This window comes from Macrobrachium nipponense, chromosome 47 (genome assembly GCF_015104395.2).
Source record: "Macrobrachium nipponense isolate FS-2020 chromosome 47, ASM1510439v2, whole genome shotgun sequence".
Taxonomy (NCBI): Eukaryota; Metazoa; Arthropoda; class Malacostraca; order Decapoda; family Palaemonidae; genus Macrobrachium; species Macrobrachium nipponense.
The window spans coordinates 24,866,651-24,876,430 of NC_087222.1; the positions used below are offsets into that span (position 1 = coordinate 24,866,651).

The 9,780-nt window shown below is 38.4% G+C and overlaps 1 pseudogene; it reads right to left on the reverse strand.

Moving 5' to 3' along the window:
- Nucleotides 1–3,966: 3,966 nt before the first annotated feature.
- On the reverse strand, nt 3,967–7,482 carry LOC135204590 (pancreatic lipase-related protein 2-like; annotated as a pseudogene).
- Nucleotides 7,483–9,780: the final 2,298 nt, after the last annotated feature.

Consider the following 9,780-nt stretch of genomic DNA (forward strand, 5'->3'; position numbering starts at 1 on the left):
CCAACCCAATATACGCTCGGAGCGAGCGCTCCGCCCTCGGCACCGAGCATACACAATACGAGGATCATTCTGGGAAAATGAATTCCCGCAATTACGCCCTTCAGTCCCGGCACTCGGGTAATCGGAGAGCGTTGTGCAGCAAGATCCTTTAATTCACAATTGAAATCAATGAAATGATTGTACTTACAATTCAGTTTCACTAGATACATCGAAAAAGAAAAAACACAATCATGCGAAAGCAAACGACGATGAAGCGGCAGAGAGCGATGATACATGTCCACAGCCAGCAGGCCGAAAGCAAAAGTGGTTTGTTTACCTCCCAGTCGCGCGCGCGCGCCTGTCGGACAAGCAGTTAACTACGAACCCCTTGTTCGAAAGCTTACGACCTATCCAGCTGCCGCTAGTACCTTCCTATTGTAAAAGGACCGAAGGTTTGTATGCCGTGTCGGAACAACCTGAGATTGGTTTTTCATCATTATTCAAAACTAGTACTAATCCCTTGACCAAATCTCTAATTCACCTTAAAAGTCCATATAATCTTTCATACTGAGTAAAAAACATTTGAAAAAATAAATGTGGCTTAAACTTCAACTGAGGCATATATAACAAATCTATTTATAATTTTACTTTTTACAACTGAGGTGTTCTCATAATGAGATGGCTTTGATGAACAATAAAAAGACACACAAAAGATCAATTCCACAATTACCATATAGCTCAAAACATTTCCACAACAATTTGTTTCATGAATAGAAACTATTTTTACTAACCATTCGTACAAAACAACAGATTTTATATGCATGTAAAACAAACAGCAACATCTGCACTACATTAGTTTTTAAGGGGATCGGCCGGTTTCCAACTTTTTTAACAACAGGATGTTGATACATAGGGGGTTTGTTAAAGGATATTGTGTGGAACTTCTGGGGAAAAAATTTTGTTCAGTGACCTTAGGTTTTGTGACGCCAGAGCATTTTTCGGCCAAAAATGGCCATTTTCAAAATGCATCTCCTCCTCTGCTTTTTGGTTTTAAGGGATGAGATTTGATATAAAAGCCTGGGATTTTTTATTTTTCCAATTATTTTTCGAGATATGAATTTTTTTTTTTTTTTATGAAATTTTCCCGGAAAATTACAGGACAAAAAATTGCCAAAAATCTGAAACTCAAAATATTAAAAATCCCTGGCTTTTTTCAATCTACCATGTTTCCCCATATTATATATGGAAATTTCATTTAGATTGGTCCAATACTAAGGGAGGAGATACATTTTGAAGGTGAAAAACTTACGTTTTTGAGAAACGGGCCTTCAAAGTTTTAGGTACATAAAAAAAGGTAAAAGACTGTGTTACCATTAATTTTATGGTTTCAGTTTTTATTTTGAGTATTAATGCGAAATTATTATGAATAGGAATATTAATTAATTGATTATCTTGTGCTCCAGCAAACTTAGTCTTGTGTGCTCTGTTCCAAATTTTTGAATGAAAACTTTCATTCGCGTTTTGTGTAAGACCGCGAACGCAGCGTTCAAGCAATTCTTTCTCAGACAGGGCTTCATACACAGCCTTTATTTTCCTTTCACTCTCAGCATCTAAATTGATAAACTGTTTAAGATCTCTTGAACTCTATTTTCTCTCTTTCTTTCACCCATTGCTATGCTGCGCTGAAAATAGCACCAAGAATCTTCCCCTTTTGGACAAAGTCCATGACGTTGATTTTTCTTGGAACTGAATATATGGTTGAATGATGCCATTATATCTTTCTTCATATCAATCCATGATTTACCAATATTGCGGTGGATTGCCCTGCCATAATAATTAATCATTATGCTAATGTTTGTATCCGACAATTGTTGGAGACGGACATATCTTTTTAGGACATATCTTTTTAGGACATATCTTTTTTACTAGTGTCTCAAATCAATCCTTGCTAAATGGATCCTCGAAATTACTTTGCATCCACAATTCGGTATTCGTGATTCAAGTAATTTTTCAAGTCTTGCTTCACTTATTATTATCATTTCATTTTCACTATCGTTGATAATATCAGCCTCCGATCTACTGCTTTCTTCTTCTAAAATATCTTTGCCCTTTAGCAGTGATGAAGAATAAGAGACGATTAGGGGTGGATGTGGTTGGCCTCTGGACAGCAGAGATCATAGAGTGCGCCATTTGCTGTGGCGGCCTCTCTCTTCTCGTCGTCGCTTCATTCCCCTCAATAGCACTAGTTTCTTGAATTCTCTGTTCTACTTCTTCGATGGGCATATCCAATTGGCTTTTCTGCATTCTAGAGGCATGAAGTGAAGTCTTGGACCTTTTAGGCATGGTGAAAAACTAAAAACACCGCAGAAAACACAGAGTTCAGTCAAGGCTAGCGAGCGTGAAAAAATGCGACCCTATAACGTGCAAGTTTTATAGGCAACTGTTGGCCAGTGGGCACGCGCTGAGCCTCATGATGCGTGCTTTGTCTTGTTTAGGAATAACTAAGAAGGTACCAATTAGGCTATTATTGACATTATATATTTCATTTCAAAGGAAGTTTTCGTAATATATATCACAAAAACTATACCAGACTAAATCATTTGCGCTACTGGTGTTTTGTGGGTATAAAGTTATTGTTACATTTCAGGCCATAACTAGAAAAGTAAGGCAATTTTAGCATAATACTTCGTGGACACATTCTTGAATGCTCTACGAGCCATAGAATTTTTTTTCAGCAAATCGAATATGTTTCATATTTTTTGGGTTTTTTAGGCTAGACCGATCCCCTTACTCAAAAACTCAGAATCCTTTATCCCAGCATGAATCCAAGCGTCTTTCCCTCCCTTCTGCGCTCTGAAGTACGAATCTTGTAGGTAGGTATATGTGGAATAAGGGATTCTCAACATCCATAATATGTCAGAAGAGGGGCGGAATAAGCCATGATGTGGCACAAAAGGGCAACCCTTGTTATGAGTAGAACATTTCCGCTTACTAAGGGACATACTGGATTGTGAACCTTGTACCTAGATGCCAATAAGAAAGATGAACCAGGAACTGTCAGCATGAAGTGATTAGAGATTGCAGAACTGCTGTAGTTAAACAGAATCCCATGAATAAAATGAAAAAAAAAAAAACTCAATTATACTCATTATGACCTTACTGTCACAGAGACACAGGCACTTATAAAGAAAATACCAAGATTAAGGACTGAAGTGTATCGAGAAGACAGTATTGTGGCCACTCAGAAAGTTGAACATTATTTTTATGTATGATTTTGACATTTTACAAAGATTAAGTGATGGATGGACAATACTACTAGATCTGAAAGGTATTCCAATGAGGAATCTGGCCTCCCATTACAAAAGGTTGTACCCAGTAAACTTCTAAAGTTATTTGTAACTTGAAAAAGTTTAACCAGCTGTCTGCTGAGGCAATGAAAACACTGTGGGTATTGCACAATTCTCTGGATATTTGTCCCAGCCAACTAAAAACCAAAATGTTCCCTAAAAATTATGTTTCCAGAAGCCAAAAACGAACAGAAACTTCTGAAGGGCCAAGACGGTTTCAGCACTCAAAAAGAGGTATGGAGCAGTTCTTGTAGAGTCAAAACTACGACTAGCAATATTCTACTTTGTACTTTATCTGTGCAGTTACTAATATGCTACGATACTCATCCTAGTGCCATTTTAAAGAATACATTTATTTCATTGCGGTATGTTTAAAAAATTGGAAACCAGAGAGCAAAAGGTCAATATAGGTTGAAAATTGACAGAAATTATGCATCTAGAGCAACAGAAGTGTAAATGGGGGTCAGCTTTGAATGACGGGTCACGCCACAACGACCCAAAAGGTTAAATTATTATTATAACAACCGTAGGAAGCTATAACAAGCAAAGATTAAAATACACAAAACTAACATAATTGAGGTAAAAGCCACACACCTAAAAAAAAACCTTCAAAATACAACAGAACACAACAGGAGAAAACTTACTCCATGTTGGCGTAAAAAACCCATGTACTGGGCACCATCACTACGGGGCAGCTCCCAGAGGCATATGTGTCCCAATTGGAGCAGTTGCGAGCCAGGAAGAAAGTATCGTCAATGCCGTATCAATGCTCTCCTCGAAGTACCTATATGCCATCATGTGGTCACAGCCAAGGTCTCCTGCAACATTGAGATGATCAGAATCATTCTGAATCCGTTTGCTAGACTTATAATAGTTCAAGTGTCCAAACATGCTTCATATAACTTTCATAAAAATTTATCTTAAGAAATTCATCAAATCATATGACTGCAAGTGAAATTCAAGCAAGTCAGTGGTCCCTCTAGGCTTGTTCCATGTGAATAGGGGTTTATCTTCTGAATAATATTAACAGCAGACTTTAAATTATACTCAAGTTTACGCAATCATTTAAACCACAACTGTGCTCTGAAACCTCCTAACATTATTGGAAAGTTTACTATAACAAGAGGTTTAGTGTCATACCTCCAAGCCCAGAACTGCTGCGGCAAGCAGGCTGGTATTCCCCACCGTTGGGCAAAAGTCAGAATGGCCGAGATTCTCATTGATGCCGTAACAGCTCTGAAACAGGAACAAGGGCAGAGAAACAATAGATTGACGTTTGTATGCACGAAATCAGTGTGAGGAAAAGGAACATTATATTTATTTACTGCCAAGTATTTGTTTCAGAGGTTCAGGTGACACACACACTGCCCTTGCAAGGTTAACGTCAGAAATGCAGAAGCAGAAAGTAAATTCAAAATCTGGTCTAGTAAGGGACAAAAAGATCAGAAAAACTCTGTTTCATCAAGAGTACCTAAGACTACAAATAAACAAAGTTAAACAAGTATTTCAAACAGGTGTAAAAGTAATTAAAAATCCAGAAAAAAACAGCTAATTTCAGAGATCTAAACAACACGATAATAAGCAAAAAACTTTGTGAATCTTTTGAAAACTAGTGATGACACTTACAAACCAAGGATTCAATTTGGCGTCGCAACCATTCGTATGCATGACGTCAACGTAGTAAGCGTCTCCTTGATCCAGCCTATCAGCAGGGCCAGTGTTGTGGTAAGTCAAACCGGCCGGGTCCAATCCTGAAAGTGCATAAACTCGTGAAATATTCCATGTCACAAATACTCGTCTAAACTCCAGTCCACGATTACTAAAGGGTGACCATTTTCTCTCCTAATAAGATCCTCTTATATTAGCCATTACTGTAATCTAAGTGTCACTGCACTTTTTCTCTCTTATTGCCTTGCAATCTAGTCAACGAGAAGTTGGAACAAACCTAGACTCTTCAATTTATTTTCAAAGATCAAGTTAGATTTTCACGTAGTAATGACTCACAGAAGAGCACGCATGGGGTATCTGGGTTAAAAGAATAAGGCAGAATCACCATCATTATTGATGTCTGCAAATCTGATCTCGTATAATGAAATCTTACAATGACTCATTCTTTGTCTTTTAAAGACCAAGACCATGTTATTTTTGCCCTAAAAATTAGCAGATTCTTCAAAAAAAATTACATAAACGTTCACATCCTAATCAGGAGAGAAGGTATGTGCCACCGCTTACCAAGAAATTCATATATGTCAAAACTTTGTCACATCTAAATAGACAAACAAAAGACGAAACAAAAAAAACCCACCAGTGATTCTTCCAAACTTAGCGGGGACTGCTTTAGCTGCCAGACCGGTGATGTGAGCACCTAGGGAATGCCCAACAGCGTGAACATCATCCATACTGAGACCTTTTTCTTGACTTCAGTACATTTATCAAAAAGGCCAGGTCTTGTGCTACGTAGACCACTCTGCCAACGACGATGTAGTACTGAACTACGGATGTCCCTGCGGGCCAGTCAACAGCGATGACGTTGCAGTCAGCCAGGCTCAACAGCTCTGCAAAAGACGTTCATAAACGGGGTCACAAGCACCGAACATTTTTGCCCTACATACTTTCATTCAAAGAAATTCTATAAAAGTAATAATTATCGCGATAAACTGCAAGTCTTTGGAAAATTTACTTATTTGGGAATATAAAACTGAAAATTCTTACCATATATACTTTGATTTCAAGATTCTACAACATAATAAGTATCATACGATACAGCAAATCTTTGAAAATCCAACTTTGATAAACTGAAACTATTTCAGATATTGATAGACTTATCTTCGAAGATTCTACAACACTTACTGTCCTTTATAGATAAGATCCAATCTTCTGTGCCCCAACCAAGGAAGCCATGGACGATGATGAAAGTCTTCCGTGCAGTGAACGTAGTGTTATTTATGCTATCTGGATTTGTCGGGTCTAAAATCTCGGAGGAATTTGCAGGAGTGTTTCCTGGAGAGATGTGCAAAGATTAACATTTTTCTTGAATTGTTCATAATTGCCTTTTGGATAGACTGTTCAGTTACATTTAAATGCATAAAAAAACTATTTTGAAGTACCACCATCATTTTCTAGTTAATTCTTAGTAGATAAACCATTTCCAGAAGCTTAATGTAGACAAAGTCTCGTTTCCCAGTGAACTTCAAGGACAGAAAACTTTTAGTTTTACAATCAAAATGACCATCTTTATTTTCAAGCTACAGTTTTGCTAACACCTTTCAAATTTTACCACCTTCACATTTGAGAAAACTACAGTTTTCCAATTATTCTTAATGACAGCAAACCATTATTTCTATCATCTTCATCTAATGTCGACTAAGCAATATTTGAGTCACCTTATATCCTGACAAACTACCGTTCCATATTAACTTTTTCATGATGCCATACCATCAATTCAAAACAGGTTCAACAATGACAAACCATAGTTTCATAAATACCTATAAATGAAAGCCACCAACATAGACAGAGTAACATAACAGACTAATGTGTAAAGGTAATGCAATACTGTTTCAAGTTCCCTCAAGAGTGGCATAGCCTAGGGCAGTGTTGTCCAAACTGGGGTCCGCGTACCCCTGGGGGTACACAACATAGATCATGAGGATACGTGAATAACAAGGAAAAACACACACACACACACACAACAGAAACATCCCATCAGTGAACATCAGCCTCACATCTCACATTAAGTTGTGTAAGTAATTTTCAGGCATTTTGTTATTAAATCATCATTTTATTTGTGTAATAAATTTATTGACCAAATACTCCTATAATGCAGTCTTTTCATAATTAATATACTATTGCATGATTATCCTAAATAAAACTGAGTTTGGTCAGCCATGGTGGGCGAGGGAGGGGGGGGGTACGTAACAGTAGGAGAAGGTAATAAAGGGTACAATACGCAAAAATGTTTGGGCAACACTGGCCTAAGGCATCTGTAAAACAAAAGCTTTTATTTATAAATTCCACCTCAATACCCACTGGGTACTAAACGAAGAACTGCTCACCTTGTCCACAAATAAAAGTGCCTGACTTCAACCAGTTCGCCATCTTTGTGGGAGCGTTCCGTTCTCTCCAGAACTTCCGTGTTTTGTCTTAATAACGATTTCATCTGTGGGTAAAATGACTTCGATAAGCTTTCGGAAAGACACATAGAATCTTTGAATCCCAAACACTATATACAGGGCAGTCCCCGGGTTACGACGGGTTCGGCTTACGACGTTCCAAGGTTAGGCACTTTTCAATTATATTCATCAGAAATTATTTCCAGGGTTACAACGCATGTTCCAGTGTTACAACATCTACAATGCTCAATCTGGCAAAAGAATACGACACAAAAAAATGATATTGTATTATACAATAAAGTTTTATACATACTTACCTGGCAGATATATACTTAGCTATTTGACTCCGTCGTCCGACAGAAATTCGAATTTCGCGCACACGCTACCTGTAGTCAGGTGATCTACTTACCTGCCGCTGGGTGGCAGGACTAGGAACCATCCCCATGTTCTATCATATTTTTTCTATACCGCCTGTCTCCTGAGGGGTAGGTAGGGTGGGTATAATTTTTGTATATATCTGCCAGGTAAGTATGTATAAAACTTTATTGTATAATAACACTATCATTTTTATACATTTAACTTACCTGTCAGATATATACTTAGCTGATTCACACCATTGGAGGTGGAAAGAGACAGCTAAATATAGAATCAAACAGGAATCACAACTATCGTTGTAGGTAATAAATAAATAAAACTTGGTTCCTACCTGTTTAGACCGAAGACTTCATGAATAGAATCCAGGAGTCTAGACAGTCTCAAGAGCCTCAGCGAGATATTGATCTATGGCTAAGAGTTCTTGGTTCTGCCAAAGGGGTCTTACCCGCTTACTTAGTAGATCCTTGAAGGACTACGTCAATGGGTGCTTATCCACTTACTTGACAAGACCTTATCAAGGAGCACAACAGCGATCCCGATCACCTCAACCTATCCATGTTTAGTTCTAAGATTGCAAGAAGAATTATCCCCTAACCTCTTGCAAACAAACCACAAACTCGAATCACAAACATTCGTACAGTAAAGTACAAAAATAAAAATAAATTAAAAAATGATATTGTTATGTTACAATAAGTTTCATACATACTTACCTGGCAGATATATACATAGCTAAGACTCCGTCGTCCCGACAGAAATTCAAATTTCGCGCCACTCGCTACAGGTAGGTCAGGTGATCTACCGCCTGCCCTGGGCGGCAGGACTAGGAACCATCCCCGTTTTCTATCATATTTTCTCTCTTCCACCTGTCATCCTGCGGGAGGCTGGGTGGGTCTTTAATTGTATATATCTGCCAGGTAAGTATGTATGAAACTTTATTGTAACATAACAATATCATTTTCATACAATCAACTTACCTGTCAGATAATACATAGCTGATTGGCACCCTTCGGTGGAGGGTAAGAGACAGCTACTATATGGAATAGACAGGTAAACAACATATGTTGTAGGTATAAATAAAACCTTGGTTCCTACCTGATAGGTGGTAGACTTCGTGGGTGTTCGCCCAGTAGTCTGCATCACCTCAAGAAACTTTAGCGAGATATATGATCTATGGCCAAGAGTTCTTGTGTGGGTCTGGCCGATGGGGTCTTATCCGCTTACTCGGCAGAGCCTAAAAGGACTTTGTCAATGGGTGCTGATCCACTTATATGACAATACACCTTATGAAGGAGCACACAACCATCCCACCACCTGATCCTAACCATATGTTAGAACTAAGGATTGTTACGAGTTATCCCCGAACTCGTCACAACAACCGTAACTCAAAACCACTACGCACACATACATAATTTTCCAAAAAAAATTATACTCAACTAATTGGTATGACAAGAATTCTCTTACTGAACACATAGACGGCCGCCGTGCGAGCCAAATCCTCCATTGTTCGAAGAGCTCTCGACCATATCCAAAAAGAAGCACAGTATATACATTTAAGGATTGGTGTCGGCTCCCGTACCCAGAAATCGTATCTGCCGATACGATAGGACCTAGAGAAAAACACTTCTCATAACGTCACACGTACGTCTTTCAAGTAATGGGATGCAAATACTGAGTTGCATCTCCAAGTATGTCGTGTCAATGATGTTTTTAAGCGACATATTCTTATAAAACGAGAGAGACGTCGCAACCGCTCTTACTTCATGAGCTTTTACTCTTAGTATTTGTAACTGTTCGTCAGGACAGACCTTATGAGCGTCCGTAATGACGTTTCTTACAAAGAACGCCAGAGCATTCTTGGACATCAGTCTTGTGGGGTCTTTTACCGCGCACCAAAGACCTTGTCTAGAGCCTCCCAACTGACGCTTTCTCTGAAGGTAGAACTTCAGAGCTCTAACAGGGCATAGAGACCT